Source organism: Ambystoma mexicanum, chromosome 1q (assembly GCF_040938575.1).
Source record: "Ambystoma mexicanum isolate Mex_15411 chromosome 1q, UKY_AmexF1_1, whole genome shotgun sequence".
NCBI classification, from domain to species: domain Eukaryota; kingdom Metazoa; phylum Chordata; class Amphibia; order Caudata; family Ambystomatidae; genus Ambystoma; species Ambystoma mexicanum.
The window spans coordinates 1514757816-1514777501 of NC_090922.1; positions in this window are offsets into that span (position 1 = coordinate 1514757816).

The following is a 19686-nucleotide window of genomic DNA, read 5'->3' on the forward strand; positions in this document are numbered from 1 at the left end:
ACACAAGGACACCAGAGTCACGCTGTAGATGCAATGCCGGATCAATGTCACGTGTGGTGCCCAGGTGGACACGAAGACACCAGAGTCACGCTGCGGATCCATTACCGCATCAATGTCCCATGTGGTGCGCAGGTGGACATGAGAACACCAGAAGCACACTGCAGATGCAATGCCGGACCAATGTCCTGTGTGGTGCCTAGGTGGACCTGAGGACAAACGAGTCACACTGCAGATGCACTGGCAGATAAATGTCCCGTGTGGTGCCCAGGTGGACACGAGGACACCAGAGTCATGCTGCAGATGCAATGCCGGATCAATGTCCCGTGTGGTGCCCAGGCGGACTCGAGGACACCAGAGTCACGCTGAAGACTTATAATGGCGGATGTATGTCCCGTCTGGTGCCCAAGTGGAAAAAGGACACCAGAGTCACGCTGCAGATGCAATGCCGATCAGTGTCCTGTGTGGTGCCCAGGTGGACACGAGGACACCAGAGTCATTCTGCAGATGCAATGCCAGATCAATGTCCTGTGTGGTGCCGAGGTGGACTCGAGGACACCAGAGTCATGCTGCAGATGCAATGCCGGATCAGTGTCCCATGTGGTGCCCAGGTGGACACGAGGACACCAGAGTCACGCTGCAGATGCAATGCTGGATCAATGTCCTGTGTGGTGTCCAGTTGGACACGAGGACATCAGAGTAATCCTGCTGTAATACTCACCTGATTCCCGTAGAGGCGCCGGTCTTGACTGGGCGTATACCGTATCTTCAAAGGTGATGTGTAACACATGGCTGGCTCTTTGGGCTGGACCTCTGTGCACTGTATGTCTGACTCGAAGGGTAAGATGTCTGCAGATAGAAAATATGGGATTAAGGAACTGGGTTATTGAATGTCTCTCTCTTCTTCCCTTTCTCTTCTCCTGTAGAACCCCAAAGGTTAACGCTCTCACCTTAGGTAAGTGAATGCCGTGCTCTCCATCTGCCTCGGGGCAGGGTGCTGTAACCAGTTTCTTCACTGGATAAGGGGAGCAGGCCTCTTGACTTCAGAGGACTGCTGTCCGTCGTTTACTGCACGAACGGTAAGTTTCGAGTAATTCTAATGTCTTTAAAGTCTTTAGTAATGATGTTTCTTGTTTTGCAGGGTTCCGGCGATGGCGGATGACGGGCTGAAGTGAGTTGAAGATGGAGCCCGTGTGATGAATAGAAGCGCCTGGAAGCACGTAAGTAAGCGCTTGTTGCCTGCTTCACGATGCGCTCTAACTGTCTTTTTATTTTGCCGGTACAAGTTCGGAGCGGCTGCAGGGTGCCGGAATACCCACTGGGTTAGATGTGGAAAGGAGTAATGGCACATGAGTATTAAAGTTCCCCAATGTCTTTAAACGCACCTTGTTTTGTCTTTCAGATGCGGGATGCAGCGCCGAAGGCCTCCGGAGCGTGCGAAGAGTTGGTAAGCTTTTGTCTTTCAGATGCCGGAATGCAGTGTGAAGACCTCCGGAGCGCACGAAGAGTAGGTAAGCCTTTGTCTTTCAGATGCCGGAATGCAGCGCGAGGCGTTGGTGACAGCCGATGGACCAGGTAAGTGAAGAGCTGTCACTGAAGACCGTAATGCTAACCTGCTCTTTCTTTTCTTTATAGGTGTTGCTGAAGACTGGATTCAGGATGGTAAGCCTTTTTCCTTAGGCCCAGGATCAGATGCAGAAGACACGATGAGCTTTCTGCTGCAGAGGATGCAGAATAACGCAAGGCAAGATTCATCCATCGGGTGTGGTTTAAATAGCCTCCTGTAGTGCTTAGGTGTCTCCTTCCACAGCCACGCCTAGGTAAGAAAAGAGTTCCTGCTTTCCAGAAGAGTTCCAGTGTTCTGAATCTAGGGAGTTTCTCCTGCCCCACCCAACAGGAAAAGTAGTTCCAAACAGAAGAGGATCAGAGGCTCAACTGGCAGGCAAGTAAGCAGCATGGTCTGCTGCAGGTAAGTCCACCCAAGCATTATGAGCCCGGCGCTTCCAGCACTGGGACTGGGCATATTTATGAGCCTGGTGCCACTGGCGCCAGGACTGGGTCCAAAAGGTCCCAATTGGGACTGGTTGGCACTCGGAACCTGGGTTATGGATCTGCTTCCAAGGGAGTTGGGAAAACCCTGACCTTTTGGAAGCAGAGATCATGACACCTGCAGATGCAATGCCAGATAAATGTCCCGTGTTGTGCCCAGGTGGACATGAGGACACCAGAATCACACTGCAGATGCAATGTCGGATCAATGTCCCGTTTGGTGCCCAGGTGGACACAAGGACACCAGAGTCACGCTGCAGATGCAATGCCGGATCAATGTCCCGTGTGGTGCCCAGGTCGACACGAGGACACCAGAGTCACGCTGCGGATCCAATACCGGATCAATGTCCCATGTGGTGCCCAGGTGGACATGAGAACACCAGAAGCACACTGCAGATGCAATGCCGGACCAATGTCCTGTGTGGTGCCCAGGTGGACCCGAGGACACCAGAGTTACACTGCCGATGCAATGGCAGATAAATGTCCCGTGTGGAGCCCAGGTGGACACGAGGACACCAGAGTCATGCTGCAGATGCAATGCCGGATCAATGTCCCGTGTTGTGCCCAGGTGGACACGAGGACACCAGAGTCATGCTGCAGATGTAATGCCGGACCAATGTCCTGTGTGGTGCCCAGGTGGACCCGAGGACACCAGAGTCACGCTGCAGATGTATAATGGCGAATCTATGTCCCGTCTGGTGCCCAAGTGGAAAAAAGGACACCAGAGTCACGCTGCAGATGCAATGCCGGATCAGTGTCCAGTGTGATGTCCAGGTGGACACGAGGACACCAGAGTCACGCTGCAGATGCAATGCCGGATCAGTGTCCCATGTGGTGTCCAGGTGGACACAAGGACACCAGAGTCACGCTGCAGATGCAATGCCGGATCAATGTCCCGTGTGGTGCCCAGGTGGACACGAGGACACCAGAGTCACGCTGCGGATCCAATACCAGATCAATGTCCCATGTGGTGCCCAGGTGGACATGAGAACACCAGAAGCACACTGCAGATGCAATGCTGGACCAATGTCCTGTGTGGTGCCCAGGTGGACCCGAGGACAAAAGAGTCACACTGCAGATGCAATGGCAGATAAATGTCCCATGTGGTGCCCAGATGGACACAAGGACACCAGAGTCATGCTGCAGATGCAATGGCGGATCAATGTCCCGTGGTGTGCCCAGGTGGACTTGAGGACACCAGAGTCACGCTGCAGATGTATAATGGCAGATGTATGTCCCGTCTGGTGTCCAAGTGGAAAAAAGGACACCAGAGTCACGCTGCAGATGCAATGCCGGATCAGTGTCCCGTGTGGTGCCCAGGTGGACTCGAGGACACCAGAGTCACGCTGCAGATGCAATGCCGGATCAGTGTCCAGTGTGATGTCCAGGTGGACACGAGGACACCAGAGTCATTCTGCAGATGCAATGCCAGATCAATGTCCTGTGTGGTGCCCAGGTGGACTCGAGGACACCAGAGTCACGCTGCAGATGCAATGCCGGATCAGTGTCCCATGTGGTGTCCAGGTGGACACAAGGACACCAGAGTCACGCTGCAGATGCAATGCCGGATCAATGTCCCGTGTGGTGCCCAGGTGGACACGAGGACACCAGAGTCACGCTGTGGATCCAATACCGGATCAATGTCCCATGTGGTGCCCAGGTGGACATGAGAACACCAGAAGCACACTGCAGATGCAATGCTGGACCAATGTCCTGTGTGGTGCCCAGGTGGACCCGAGGACAAAAGAGTCACACTGCAGATGCAATGGCAGATAAATGTCCCATGTGGTGCCCAGGTGGACACAAGGACACCAGAGTCATGCTGCAGATGCAATGGCGGATCAATGTCCCGTGTGGTGCCCAGGTGGACTCGAGGACACCAGAGTCACGCTGCAGATGCAATGCCGGATCAGTGTCCCATGTGGTGCCCAGGTGGACACGAGGACACCAGAGTCACGCTGCAGATGCAATGCCGGATCAATGTCCTGTGTGGTGTCCAGTTGGACACGAGGACATCAGAGTAATCCTGCAGATGCAATGCAGATCACTGTCCCGTGTTGTGCCCAGGTGGACATGAGGACACCAGAATCACGCTGCAGATGCAATGCCGGATCGATGTCCCGTGTGGTGCCCAGGTGTACACAAGGACACCAGAGTCACGCTGCAGATGCAATGCCGGATCAATGTCCCGTGTGGTGCCCAGGCGGACATGAGGATACCAGAGTCACGCTGCAGATGCAATGCTAGATCAATGTCCCGTGTGGTGCCCAGGTAGACACGAGGACACCAGCGTCACACTGCAGATTCAATGCCAGATCAATGTCCCGGGTGCTGACCAGGTGGACAAAAAACTCTTTGTACCCGCAGATCCGGTGCGGTAACCTCCTCTGGCATCTGCGCATTAGCCAGTAAGACATGTTGTGGTAAGTCATTATACACTGTCTCAGTTCTGATTCTGTGGTAAGGCCACAATCTGCTTACTCACAGTTCAAGGGTTAACACACCGAATTGTGCAGTAAGACTTCATCCACTATCTCAGTTCTTTAAGGGTGAGTACATGTGATTTTGCATTAGGACATCATCCACTATCTCAGAACATTACGGGATCGTGCATGTGACTTTCCAGTAAAACATCATTGTCCGCTATCTCAGTTCTTCAAGGGTTAGTGCATGTGATTTTGTGGTAAGACTTCATCCACTATCTCAGTTCTTTAATGGTGTGTTTTTGGAAATTTCCAGTAAGACATTGTAAGAGGATTCAATTCAACACTACAGCTAAGTCAATGCCTAGTCTGGGATACTGAATGGAAACCCTTATTGATATATCTTTATGTCCAGTTCATGCGTTCTGGATGACTACCCCTATATAACACCCCTCTCTTGGAATCCCCCCGACCCCACTGAGCCAAGAAGTAGTTCTGTTTTGCAAGTTAAAAGGTTTATTTGAGAATTTAAACAATATATATATATATATATCACACTTTATAATAACTTAATAATTGAATATCACCCTTAATCTGATATGATAAAGATTAACAACGGAGAATCTGGCACTAGCCCACTTCTTTATAATCACTAAGGAGTTGACATGAAATGGATAAGGTAGCACACTGGTAAATAGGGACAGAAGAATAAGGTGGTAGAGAATGCTTTATATAAGTTCAGATGGATGCAATGTTGAATGAAAATGCAATACAGAAAATACTCAATATGATTTCAACAAAACAATGTAATCACTTTTCTCTGGCAATCCCCTCCCCCCTTTATGCAATGCAAGGAAATTGAAGGAAAGCACACAGTTCTCAGAAATGCAATGAAATGTAATTCAGTTCACCCCAGCAAGCTTAGACTACAGAAGTTTGAAACACATGCCCAAAATGCTTTTATATGTGCTGGCAAGGAAGTGAAAAATATGCTAAAATGCTTTTAATTCCCTCTAGAGGTTCAGGGTGAGTGGTATCAAGTTAATATTAGTCCAGGCTCACTCTAGCAATGATTCAGGGATGGTTCTTAAGAGGCAAACGAATTTTTAGCAAGGAAAGCAAGGAAACTGTTGTTTTCACACGTCGAGAAATTTGCAAATCGCGGCAAAATTCACGAGTGCGTTTTTCGCGATTGCGGCAATAGTGTATGGAATAGGAATGCTCGTTGAAAAGCCAAGATTCCCAGCTTTCAGGGGAAAGTTACTGCAAGTCTCTAAGACAAACGGTCACGGAGATATGAGCGATATGGTAAAGGTCGTTTTTCAGATTTGAAATTTTAAAGTTCAAAGTGACAATTGACAGCTAGCAGCTAGAAAATGACAGGTGACAGCTTTTAGGCAGTTCTACTTAGATTAAAATAGATTGAATTATATTATTTTAACTAAGAGATTGGTTCTGCACAGTTCTGCTAGGTACTCACAATATATTTTTGAATTAGAATGGGCCTCGCCACGGATCTGGTCAGGTTTTAGACTGGACTCTGGTCTGGTATCGGCACTTCACAGTGATCTGGGTCAGCTCTCTGGTTCTGCTAACAGTGGTCTGGGTCAGCTCTGCTCTCTCTGGGTACAGCACTGCTTCTGGATCTTTCTGCACAGCTTTCTCTGGAGATTGATGGATTTGAAGTCTGGATCTCTGGATGTGGTATGGTCCGGCAGCATGCTCCGCAGCAAATGGAATTGAATGTCCCTATCTGTCCTGACTGTCTGCTTTTATGTGTTTTGAAAATGGGTGGAGAGGCTAGCTTCCTAGGCCCTACCCCTCTCCACTTGTCATTGGCCACTTCCTCCTCTTCCCCTTGATTGGGGGAATGAAATGAAGTGTCATCATGATGAGGTCTGTTTATGGTACAGAGAACCCACCCCTGTCAAATTACACACAATCTATATTTTGACCCAAAAGACATATTTGCACAGGTACACATTTGTTTAAAATTACATGCACCCATCACATATCACAGGAGGTATACCCTGTCCAAATCTGCTCTTCCTGAGAACTTGCATTGGGAAATGGCAACATATTTCACTTTTTGGTCAGGTTACCAATATCAGATTCTTACTCAAATTTACCCAAACGTGTGCAAGGCATGCAGGCATTAATTGATGAAGTATCAGACTTTTCACATGCAGACATTTTAAGTAATACCCTCTTAACTGCTAGTTTTCCCCCAGATCATGCCACCGGTTCTAAAAACCTCTTAAAATGTGGGCAGAAAAATCACAAGAATTATGGTATCATTTAAATAATTATGACAAGTCCGTACTATGAGTTATTCATCTTTTTCTAAGACCATATTCTGGCTACAGGGGTGTGTCTTTTCAGGTCACATGGTACAGAAACCAGTCTTTCCACTTTCTTCAAGCTCAGCCTCTGTCTCCAGTTTCTCCCCCTCCCAGTTTCTGCCAAGAGGAAGCCATTTTTATTACCCCTGCAATAAACCATCTGCCTGGGCCCTGGAAGGCCCATTGTTCAAGAGGAAGCCATTTATGGCCACTTCCATAAACCCTCTGCCTGGGTCCTATGTTTAGTCTCTAGCATTCCCTTGGTAATCCAATCAGAGAAGTGTCATATCCCTTTTGGTGGGAGCAGCAAAAGGCAGGTAGGCCTGGGAACACAGCTGTTGTGCAAGTCTCAACTCCTGTCGGGGGTAGCTGGTGGGCAGAATTCAGTTCCTTAAGCCAGGCCCCAGCTAATGTCACTTTTAGTTACCCAGTTTTCTGCATTCAAATAAAACTAACACTTTTTACATATGCAGCTAAAATGCTGATTCTAAGTTTAAAACTATGACATTTAAACAATTGCAACCTATGTGACTCTCAGAAGTAGGTCCCTCATTTCTTTTAAACATTTAGATTTTTATTGTCTTTCAGTCCAAATTTACTTAAACTGCTGAAATCCACAGCTCAGCCAGTCTTGTTATAAACCTTCAAGTCACTTCAGAATATAACTGTACATTGGATCCACCTCTCAGTAAGTCTTTCTTTGGCCTTCTTTGGGTTCATCTATTCAGTTTTACACAAATAAAAAAAATCTGGTGTTGTTTTAAAACGCTGGCTTTCTGATAGTGGTGAGTACTGGTAATGCACCCATTTTTGGGATTTAAGAAAATGAGTTCCCCACAATTCTAGGTTGCTTTTGGTAATCAGCATTGCCATTCCCAATGGTTTCAGACTACTGTGTGGGTAGTCCAATGGTGGTTTTAGGCAGTGTCCTTCTGTGCCCATAACATCGGCAAAAAAGGGTGGCAGCCTATTCTTCATGCATTTCCCTGTGCATTTTCTGGGAAGCTCTGGCCATCATGATGTTTTCAATGCTAGTACTGCACAGTTTTTGAGGTAGGGCTTGGATGCATGGGTAAAAACATCCCACAACATCATCCGCTATCTCAGTCCTTCAAGGGTTAGTGCATGTGATTGTGTGGATAGACATCATCCGCTATCTCAGTTCTTCTAGGGTTAGTATATGTGATTTTCTGATAAGACATCATCCGCTATGTCAGATCTTCAATGATTCGTGCACCTGATTTTGTCCTAAGACATCATTCGCCAGCTCAGTTCTTCAAGTATTTATGTGATTTTCTGATAAGACATCTTCCGCCATCCGCATTTTTTCAAGGGTTACTACGGGTGATTGTGTCGTAATACACCCCCCTACCTAAGTTCTTTAAGGGTTAGTAAACCTGATTTTGCAGTAAGACATCCGCTTTCTCAGTTCTTCAAGGGTAAGAACACATCATTTTGTGCTAAGACTCCGCTATCATGGGTTGTTACACGTCATCCGCTATGTCCGTTTTTCATAGGTTGGTACATGCAATCCGCTATCTCAGTCCTTCAACAGTTAGTACACATGATTTTGTGGTAAGACATCTACTATCTCAATTCTTCAAGGGTTACTACCCCTAACTCTCCATGCCATTTCTTGAGCCTTCGTTATCTTGAGTAAGGTATGCCGTGTCGACGCGTTTCACTGCTCTAGCGTGGTGCAATATGGCACAAATGATAAAATATAAGAAAATGCCACTGGAAGGAGCTAGGGTCACCCGCAAAGTGATGAGCGCTAAAATAACACACCTTCCCTCCCCCAGAGGCCAATCAGCCCACAAGTCCTTCTCTTCTTCGCTGATGTGTACTCGTAGCACTGCCATGGGTTTTCTGTGAAAGACAATCCTTTGAGCAGGAAACATTTTAGGCAGGCTTTATCAAGCTTTGCTCATGTCTCCACACTTTGCTCAGGCTCTAATGTTAAGTGAAATTTCAGACATACAAATGGCACTGACCGACTTGCATTTGTTGCGCTGCAAAACCTCCTTCTGGGTAAGGAGAGGCAGGGAGCTTGCCAGGCCTTAGCGCATGCAACACCGCACTCTCAGATTCAAGGCTATGGTGGGGACTTAATGGGGACCACCGGCTTGTCTACACGGGTAGGAGGATTTCCCAAAGATCATTTCACATGTCCCCACACTTTGATTGGGTGCTGCATGGCGTGTGCACAACTCTTTAGCATCTAAGTCTCCTCTAAGCCTTTATGGGTCAGCGCCATTTTACATGTAACTTATAGACAGTGTTGCTGCTAGCACACCTAGGTCATGTATGGCTCGGGAAAGGGAAGGGTGTAAATCTGCCGAGGTTGGTACATGAAAAGCCTTCTTTTGTGCCCAGGGTAGACTATCCGTCCGACCGGCAAGCAGGACAGTAAGCTCGTTCTTTCCTCTCATGCATCTTGGCAAACCATGATGAGGTGAGGGGGGCAGGTTTCCACTGTCAAGAGGGTGACCCCAAGAAGAAAAGATCAGACCCAAAGCTCCCTAGCCAAGAAGATGCATCTGTGGAAGAAAGGCACTAGGCTCACCAGCATTCGTTGCACTTTCACACATGCCGGTGTAGGCTCCATGGCGTGTAAGCCTAAACTCGAACTAGCCGGTACCCGTCCCCTCTTATTCCTCGCACCAGGATCGGAGACAAGCTTCCAGCCAGCCATACCACTCCCCTGTTCTTCATTTTTCTACAGGCATTCAGAGTATAAAGCCGGAAAGGTGTAACTAGCCTGGCAGAAGTGGCCGAAACAGTGATCCACCGCAGGTCTAGATCGGCAAAGCCGGCAAATTAGCTGCAACGTCCACGGTGAGTTTGTTGCTACCTGAGGTGTCGCTTTGCATGCTGATGGCCAATGAGGCTCCCGGACTAGCCGAGTGGAAGAGGTGTACTGCCATAATGACACTCAAAGGGTTAATGCCTTCTTTAATTCACCCTGATGTTCTGTGTTGGTTTTCAAGCCTGTTGGGCCAACCCGTGGGGCCACTTACTTGTGCAGGATCCAATATTTTAGGGTGTAGCTAAAACACCCCCCTTAAGAGGCTTTAATTTCATCACCCGGCCAGGAAGATAGCTCAGGAGCAACATGCTCGACGTGGAGCAACACAGGTTCGATCCTCAGGTCCGCACTGGTTATTAAGCGCATTGTGAATAACCAATACCAATTACAATCACCTATTTTTAAAACGTTGACCTAGAATGACGGTCTGTTCTGTGGGCACCTGGCCTTCCTGGGTTTGAAGTTGCAGTAAGTACCTGACACTGAAAGCTTCCATGCTGGACAAAATCCACCTCGGGTATTGGAACCTTCCCACAGACAACAGAGTGATTACAGTTCACAAAATGCTGTCTAAAAGCAAGACGACCCAGAGTAGAGCAGTGGAGGGAGCATGCCAGTCATGCCAATTGCATATTTATGATGTGAAAAATGCCAAGTACTGCTGAATAATACACAGTGACATGCACTATCCAGCATGAGCTCATTGGTCCTGACTTCTGGTCTCTGATTCTGTATCTATGCATCTGTTTGTGAAAGTGTGTTTGTATGTTTTGGGTTTTTCTCCAGACTCATAACAGTTGATGGGCAGCAGCTTTGGCACAAGGTCGGCATACCAGTCTGGGGTATATTGGCGCTAGTGCAATTCCACCAACCCATCAATTTCGCCTTGCAAAGGGCGGGGCCGGCCCTGTACTATCAGGTGATTTCGAGAGATTGACGATTTTGCAATTTTGCAAAAAATAGGAAGTTATGACCGAATAAAACATTAACAAGGCTATAGTAGACCTCCAAGTGCATGCCAGCTACAGACCTGGACACCGCTAGTATTTCTATAACAAGAGGTTGAATGAAGAAAGTATGAAAGAAGACAAATGCAGGTATTTCTTTCTAAGTTGCTCTTGCTTAATTGGACTTGAGGGGACTTTGCTTGTGTGGTCCCTCTGAAGCATCTGTTCCCTCTCCCGTTCTCCCTTCTGTTCTTTATTTGCCCCTATCACTTCTTCCTCTGCCTCTCCTGCTCCTCATCACGGAGGCTTCTCTTCCTCTAACATTGCTCTTTCCGGCCGTTTTCACCTCTATAATATCCATAAAGCCCGCCCCTTCCTTTCTTTGCAAGCCATCAAGCTCCTTATTTCATGTCTTGTTCCCTCCCGTCTCGCTTACTGCTCTACTTTCCTGGTAGGCCACACCACCAACCAGCTCACCCCACTATGTTCTATTTTTAAATCGGCTATCTATATTCTTTTTCAACTCCCCCTTTTTATATCTAGGCATCTATTTCTTAGCCTCTTCTCTCCTTTCCTTGGCCTTCTTTTGAGTCGTTTCTCCTTTATTCATGTTCTTTGTATCCCTTTTAAATGCATCCATGGTCTCACCCCTTGTCACCTAGCTTCGACTGTTTCTATTTCCACACCCACGTCATAGGTGCCCTTCACAGACCCGTTTCCTTCTTTCTGCCACATCTCATTTCTGCTCTAATTGTCTCTGAGACTCTGGAATGCCTTGTCTTTCCATGTTACATCTTCCTGGACACCCTGTCTGTTTAGAACTCGCCTTAAATGTCATGTTCTGTCTTCTTTCTCACCTTTCACGGTGCCGTTTGATTTCCTTCCGCTTGCTAGTTATTATACTGTGTCGTTACTGTACAGCGCTTTGGCGGGAGTGCTTTATTAATCAAAAAATTAAGATGCCAAGGCAAATGCTTTAGACTTTTCTTATTGAGCAGAGGACTGTTGTGCAGGAAAAGAGACAACATCACCAGCTTCTTAAGAGAAGTCACACTATATGTCCAATTACACATATATTAAAATGTAGCCCTCTAGAGACCTATGCCCTCCCGGCACTCAAAGGATTGAGTTCCGGCAGGGTCAGCCATGCCTTTCGTTCTTCTGCAGGTGAAACAATGAGTTCTGTTGAGCTGAAGAATAGTCATATCTGATTAGTTAAATGGTGAATCAGCAAGTCTTACAAAAAACAAGTTTAGTTCTGATTGCAAAGCAGAGGGTAAGGGAACATGGGTTTGGCAGATGCCCGCTTCAGGTTTTCTGGCAGACCATGAAAGGCGACAGCGAGGCAAGAGTTAAACCTCACATGCACTATATCACATTTAATTATGACTGGGGATTAGTAAGGGAGATTTTGCTGCTAGGCTGGTACCAGGTATATAGTGTCTTTGTATTGTTCCATGGAATTAGTAGTGCTCCTGAATTGTCCTGGCATGTTTGCTGCCTCCACCAGTGCCAGGCTGACTCCCTCCTTTACATCATGAGGACTTTGCTTAAGGTAGAAAACCCCAGTGGCGTGCGTGCAGATGTTGGCCAGGATGGCTGTAGGACAAGAACGTGTGTTGTCAGTTGGTTATCATGACAGCTGGCAACGTGTGGGTTTGTATTGCTTGCCAAGCAGTGGGCACTTTTGGGGATGGGCAGAGGGAAAATCATATACATTTGGATATGCTATTTTATGTTATGTTATTTGGCATTTATATAGCGTTCTATTTATCATTGCTATGACCTCAAAGCACTGGTAGGTTGAACGCCCTCGGGGACCGTAGTCCAGGTCAGTCGTAAAAGAGTAGGGTGTAATAGGGAGCTTGGGTGCACCGATTACGTGTGCAGCTGATCTAATTGCCTGAAGGTAGCTGCATCCTAGCATACTGGATATCGGTTGTATGTCTGCAGTCTGGGTGGAGGTTACCAGGACTGAGTTTTGGCTGCGTAAGGCCTATGTCGGATGCTTATGTGTGCAGCTAGGCCTGAATTTCGTGGGTATAGCTGCGTTTTATCAGAGTGTTGAGGTGTATTGGAGTATTGTTCGTATATGAGCAGCTAGGTCGAATTGATCGAGGGGTGTAGCTGCACTCTAATAGTGTGTTGGTGTAGAGTAGAGCGTGAGCATAGTGATAGGAGAGATAAGTGTCTGGGCCGATCTAATGAGCCCAGATTTATGGATTTCAACTGCTCGTTGTGATTGCTGCATTCAGAGTGAACTTCTTAGTGACTTAATAGGCACATTTGGAGGTGTCATTGCTCCTGATCTCATTGAACATTTGTCATTGGGTTGTTGCTCTCAGTCGCCTTAGATGGTTTTAGTCGGTTTTATGGAAAAAGACAGGTTTTTGGAGCTTTGCAGAAGGTCATGTAGTCTTGGCTGTGTCAAATATGAGGGAGGAGTGAGTTCCACAGAGTTGGGGCTAAGGTTGAGAAGGCAGATCCTCCAATCCTTATAGAATTAGAGGTTGGAATCACTAGAAAGAGCTTGATCTTAGGGTGCGAGATGGCAGGTAGGGTTTTATCGTCTCTTGTTGTACGGTGGGCTGGTCTTGTGCATTGCTCGGTCGGTTAAGCAAACGTGCTTGAAGGTGGCCTTCGACCGACCCGGAGCCAGCCAGTGCAGGGTTTGGAGAGTGGGTGAACGTGGTCTCTGTGCGCCAGGTCGAGGAGGAGTTTGGCAGCATCATTTTGGACTCTTTGGAGTTTATTGAGTTGGTATGCTGATGCTCCCAGGTAAAGGAAGTTGGCATTGTTTAGTCTCGACATAACAATGGACATAACAGCAGCGTGTCTGTTGGGGTAGCAGAGATAAGGAAAGATGTGTGTAAGAATTTTGAGGTGGTAGTGACAACATTTTCAAACATTATTGATCTAACAAGAGTGCATTGTGCAGCCTAGATTTTTGACTATATCGGAGGGAGGGGGTAGTGGGCTGAGGGAGGGGGACCATTGGACCGGATGTGGTAGAAGGGAAGTATTGCCACACGCCATTGATGTTTATTTATTTCAAATGTATAAAGCACTAACTAAGGCCCAAAAGGGTGTCTAGGCGCTGACATCAGCGAGTGGGGCGGGCTCAGAGAACCACAAGCAACAGGTTAGCAGGAAGAAACTAAACGATTAAACAAATGCGTTTTCAAGACTCTCCTGAAAACAGACTAGTCAGACAGAGTTCTCAGGTCAACAGGAAGGACATTCCACAAGCTGCGTGCCAACACAGAAAAGGATCGACCACCCAGACATTCCCGACAAAATATGGGAAGCTAAAGAAGCTGAAGTGAGTTTGAGCCCACATTTATTGCTGGACAGTATTTTTCCAATGTGTTATTCAAAAAGTTGGGGACAGCATCATAGAAGGCTCGATGAACTACACATAGAGTCTTGAACTCTTTGCGGGCAGTCACAGGAAGCCAGTGCAGGTGGCATAGCAATGGCAAGGACGGAGTCAGTCGGGGGGCGCTGAGTGCCAAATGAGCCACAGCATTCTTCAGATCTTGCATCCACTGAATCTGACACTTGGGCTGACCCAAGTAGATGCCATTACAATAATCTAGTGAACTGATTACAATGGACGTCACAAGAGATATCTTCCATGAACAGCTGTTCATAGTTGCACAAGAAATTTAGTAATCCCGAAACTGCATTCATCGACTTGATAAATATTGAATATTAGATGCAATATGAAATTTGGTGAATATAATTTTGGAACATGAAGGATTTTGATATAGTGATGAATTTGAATGAATAGAAATGTGTTTTGCTAAGGTGCATATATTGACAAATGAATTATATGATTGGACTTGTCTTTAATTGAGAGTGAACGTATGAAGATACTGATGTACATGAATGGAAAGGACTTAATGCCAGTAGGAGAGCATCCACAGTTCCCATCTATTGATATGGGACATATTTCTTACTTAGTTGGATTTAATGGTCTACGATATCCAATAGAGCTCACCCGGAAGAACCTGAAATTAATATACTTGTGAATGAATTATTGAAAAACTGTTTGGATAGGAAAGACTGTACCTAACAATATAATTATTGCAATGGCTGTGAGGGAACTGGCATGGCATCGGTCTGTGGGCAATGTGGAAACTGGCATATCAATGTGTGATTATCTAGGTCTTGTGATGCTGAACCTGTGCATATGATGTGACACCCTACAACTCTGTACAGTTTTGGGTATGTCTTCCCCTTAACAAAGCAGTGAATGTGTTCCCCATTATTCCCTCTGCATTATGGCAACTGTTGCAGGTTTGCTCTGATTCCTATCATGTTCTTTTTCGAATTGTTTCTGAGCGAAATACCTTTTCGTTAAAAAAAAATAAAAATAAAAAAAATAAAAAATAAAAATAATGTCTCGCATATGAGTGTATACCTGGCCATAAAAGAATAGCATTTATAACTCAGATGGATTTCAGTTGGCAGATTGCATGTTGGTAATTATGGAGAGAGCTTTTAAAATGTACTTTGTTGTTGCCCTCTTGGGCCGGCAAAAGTCTTTTGTAACAGTTTTGATTCATGGCTAATGTCTGAACTGTTGCATTTAACAAGCCTGATGGTCTTGGGGGATTTCAGTATCCGGATGAGAACCACAATCATCCGGAGTCTAAGCGTGTTAATGAAACGTTTCAGTTTAGTACTTTTTTTTTTATCTCTTACCCATTTTGATTACACATGTTAAAGTCTATTGCATAAGTCAAGTCCTTTTTAGAGATCGTATTTATGGACAATTTGTCAGTCAAAATTATGTTTCATCAGGATTTTCAAGCATAGAATCAAAGTAAAAAAGTGTCTCAAAAAACATAAATTGGTCTTGTCTAATTTGGGGACAGAGCTAGAACACTTAGACATCATTTGTATCTGAACATTTAGGGATCTACAAATACAATTATTTGACTCCCTTACAAAGTATGTGATTAATTGGCAGCATTGCAATCTATAAACGTACATAATAAAACAATATTTCTGTCTACAATAAAGGACATTAAAAAAACTTATGAAAAACTGAAAGGAGATGGAGAAAACAGCCATCCAGAGTCTTGCTTAGTAAAAAAAAAGAGTTACAGTTCAGCTATCTTTAATGTAACAAAAGATTATTTACATGAGCAGATCAAAAAAGAAGAAAACACTCAGAGAAAAGTGGTCACACTTTCAAATCGATATTGAATCTAACGCCTGTAATTCATAGAATTCCTTTCTCGGAGGAGCATTAAATCATTAAGTCATTACTAAGTTCCTAGACATTCAAACAAACATTAAAACATATAAGTCTGTTAAGAACATACAGAACAAGCGTCAGCCTTATCATCAATCTAACATGTCAACATGCAGATGGCCAGGCTTCTAATACGTAGGAATTCTTCCGAGTAACGTCTGCAGAAAATGGTTCTGTGAACAAAATCTGAAATCCACGGTGTGTTTGGAGAATCTTCTGCCTGATATTTTCCAGGCTCTCCTGCGGAACTCAGTACAGTATTTATTAATACATTGCTGACAAACGTCCTCAGCTAAAGGCAGGTATTAGCTCACGTCTACTAAATAGCTGCCTTCTGACCCGTTCATTTTGAACAGCTCCCGACCAGTGGTAGGAGTTCCTTCGCTCGCTGAGATGCTGAAGCAAGTTGTGGTAGCTCACCTCAAACTTTATTTGAAGTCAACTCTTTGCTAAATCCACTATAATTGGGCTTTCAATACAGGTGTGGGACGGAGAAGGCCTTGCTCACCGTGTGGGATGATAGGCTGAGAAAGCCGGCTTTACCTTGCTGGCAGTGTCAGATTTGTTGACCGCCTTTAGCACGGTGGAGAGTAACATTTGTGGCCACTATTTGGAGGATGAGATACAGAGTACAGAGGTGATCAGAGGTTTTCTATAGTTGCCCCAAGAATGCTGAATTCGCTCCCTCATGATATTCAAAATATGTTTCAAAAAGTTAATGCAATGTTGTAAAGCCTTCAGGTCGCTTTGCTAATTTTCTGTGCTCGAGAAATCTAAAATATGTGAGTGATAATAGCTTGCAGTGTTTGTCACACCTTAATGCAGTTTTGTTTTGTTGGTGGAAAATTATAAAGGCAGATTACAATTTGCAAAGCACTCCAGTGTATGTTATATTACTATATAACTTTTGCTTAAGATCAGACTGGTTTTGTTGAAACTGTAAATATATTGAAATTCTGAACACTGCAGATATACTGGTATTGTTTAAACCAGGGGTGTTAAACCTGCATGGCACAGAGAAGGCCTTGCTCACAGCGTGGGATGATAGGCTGATAAAGACATCTTTGCCTTGTTGGTTGGTGATATTTGACTTGTTGGCCACCATGCGCTAGCCACCTCTTTTACATAGGCTATATCCCCCCGATCACCCGTAACTGCATTATGTATAGATGTTTATACATTTTATCGTAATTTTAAACTGTCATTTAAATTGTAATTGTACTGCCATGTCTGCCTTATCATGTTGTAACTAAAATACACGCCCGGTTGTTTCCGGGCCTGGTGCACTCTATAAATAAAATAAATAGAAATACCTTTGGTCTGGTGTACAATAGCACCCTTATCCACAGTTTCCTGAGTGAGACAAATATTTCAAAGCCAGTTTCCAAGCGGTATTAATTCTTCATAACAATTTGGACTCAACAGGTCAAGTTTGGATCTTATGTGTCGTCCAAAATGGTCTCTTGTGGGTTCTTCCAGGGTTCCCACCTGGCACCACAGCTGTGTAATATATATGGACCACTTTATAGTATATTTAAAAAAATAGCCTTGACTATCATGCTTATGCGGATTACATGCCCACATGCATGAACATTAATGAGTCTGATGTGGGGATGGGATGTGTTGGTACATTTCAGGGATGAAGTCCAAATATAGACATTGGGTAGCACGCTGCGGCTCAATTCCAATAAACTGAGATTAGGGTCAAACAACACATTTGTGAATGCAGAACTGCCCAACTTCAATCCTATTTGACATTGCAAAGGAGTACAGCTCTAAAGTAAAAACACTCGTCTTCGATTAGCATCAGGATTTAGAATTTAATGGGAAATTTATTCGATTGTTGTAAATCCTCATTTTAAAAATTGTGGCTTCTTCGATGAGCTGCTCTTTTCATTGAGTTCTGGCAGGTTGGGTCAGCTTGCAACTCACTACATATATCAATAGGGCTACCATATTCAGCATTTGCAGAGAGTACAGAATATAGCGATCTGCCTAATCTGTCTCCTCCGGTGTTGAGTTTCTGCCTTTTCATCTCATCAAAAAATCCAGTGGCTACTGGTGCACACACAGATTGGTTTTAAAATACCCTGCCTATGTCTGCATGGACTAGCGTCATCTTATCTTCAAAATAAAATTCTCAAATATACTCCTTAATGTTGATGTTGCTAGCGATATCAGTTTCAAAGTTTCGATACAGAGGTGATCACAAGTTTGCCATAGTTGCCCCAACTGATGTATACAATCAGCCCGCAAACGTTTTGTACGCAGGTAGACTGCCTGCAGTAAAACTGCTTGGGCACCCGTTTTGAACGTTCATTGAAAATGGAGGTCTGAGCATTTTATTTTATTTAATCTTTTAATTGGGATTTGATATGTGACACAACATACAAAGAATAACAAACATAACACCTTCCCTTAAACCCCCCTGCTCCCTCAGACAAATACTCTGGACATTGTCTAGGGTTTCAAAAAGTGGGATTATACTGGAATTGTATGAAAATAAACTGAGCGTCTACTGGGATTCAGTAAACTGGAAATAGACTGCAGTGGCCAGTAATATGAAACCAGTTAATACAATGGGTTTGTCAAAATTGGGAGGATATTGGGATTGGTTACCTTAGAACAGGTGCCTGCAACATGCGGCTCACCCGATGTTTGTGGACTACGACTTCCATGATCCCTCACCATTGACTATGCTGAATGAGACTGATAGGAGTTGTAGTCCAAAACATCGGTAGAGCCAAAGGTAGCAGGCCTCTGCCTTAGAACATACTGGGATTGTGAAAACTGGAAGTGTACTGACATTTGCAAACTAGGACCGTACTTGAATTGTCAAAACCAGGGCAAACAATTTAGTTGCCAAACTGCAAGTACACAAGGTTAATCAAAATGTAACTACACTGGGGTTTCCAAGCACAAATCAGCTTGCAATGTCAAACAACTGAAAGTTTTCAAATTCAAACTGGGTGCACAGTGGGATTGTCAAATTGGAAATGTACTGTAGTAAATTATTTATTTCGGTATAAAAACTATACAATTACATTAGGTTAATACAAAATCAGTGTCATAGGTACAGCATTTCTTAAGAACATGACTACTAACATTCCATAAAATCCCCATTTAAAAAGGAAAGAGTTTCATAAAAGCTTGACGGCCAAAGTACTCTTAATCCATGTATATCAGTCTAGATTCCCACACTTTCTTCAACCATTGAGGCTGAGCCCATAGCTCAGAATCCCGCTCAGTTCCCGTCAAGTTCACAATATTTATAAATTGGAAAACGTAATCTTCATCTCAGATTATTGAATAAAGAATAGAAGATTAAAAAAATGCCATGAATCCCTTTTCTCAATGTGGCAGATCGTACATCTGTCTGTCTGTAGTACCCCCACTCCAATTGCCTGTGAAAGCCGCCCATAGTAAAACCCAAATCTGGCCTTCAAATACAAGATTTTTGCTTCCTTGTCTTTCAGAAAGTATAATAACGTTTCCAGGCCAAAACACGTTTTAAATGATAAATAGTTTGCCTTTAAACCTCTCTCTCTACCTGTGGCATTCCCCAAGGCTCTATCCTCTCAACCTGGTTTTTCGACCTCTACCTGGCCCTTTTAGCTTTTTCTCCCACCTGACCTCTACCTTCTCCTCTAACTTTCAGTGTTATGCAGATGACATCAGGCTCCCCTCAGCCTCCCCTTCTCTCTCCCTCATTCCTGACTGTTTATCCACAATTTAGGATTGGTGTGCCTCCAACGATCTCTGCCTTAATGCCAGTAAGACAGAGATCCTTCCCATTGGGGCCCCTGCCCCTGGTTTCCCTCTCTCTCACTCTGGCTTCCTGCATTGGGCCCTT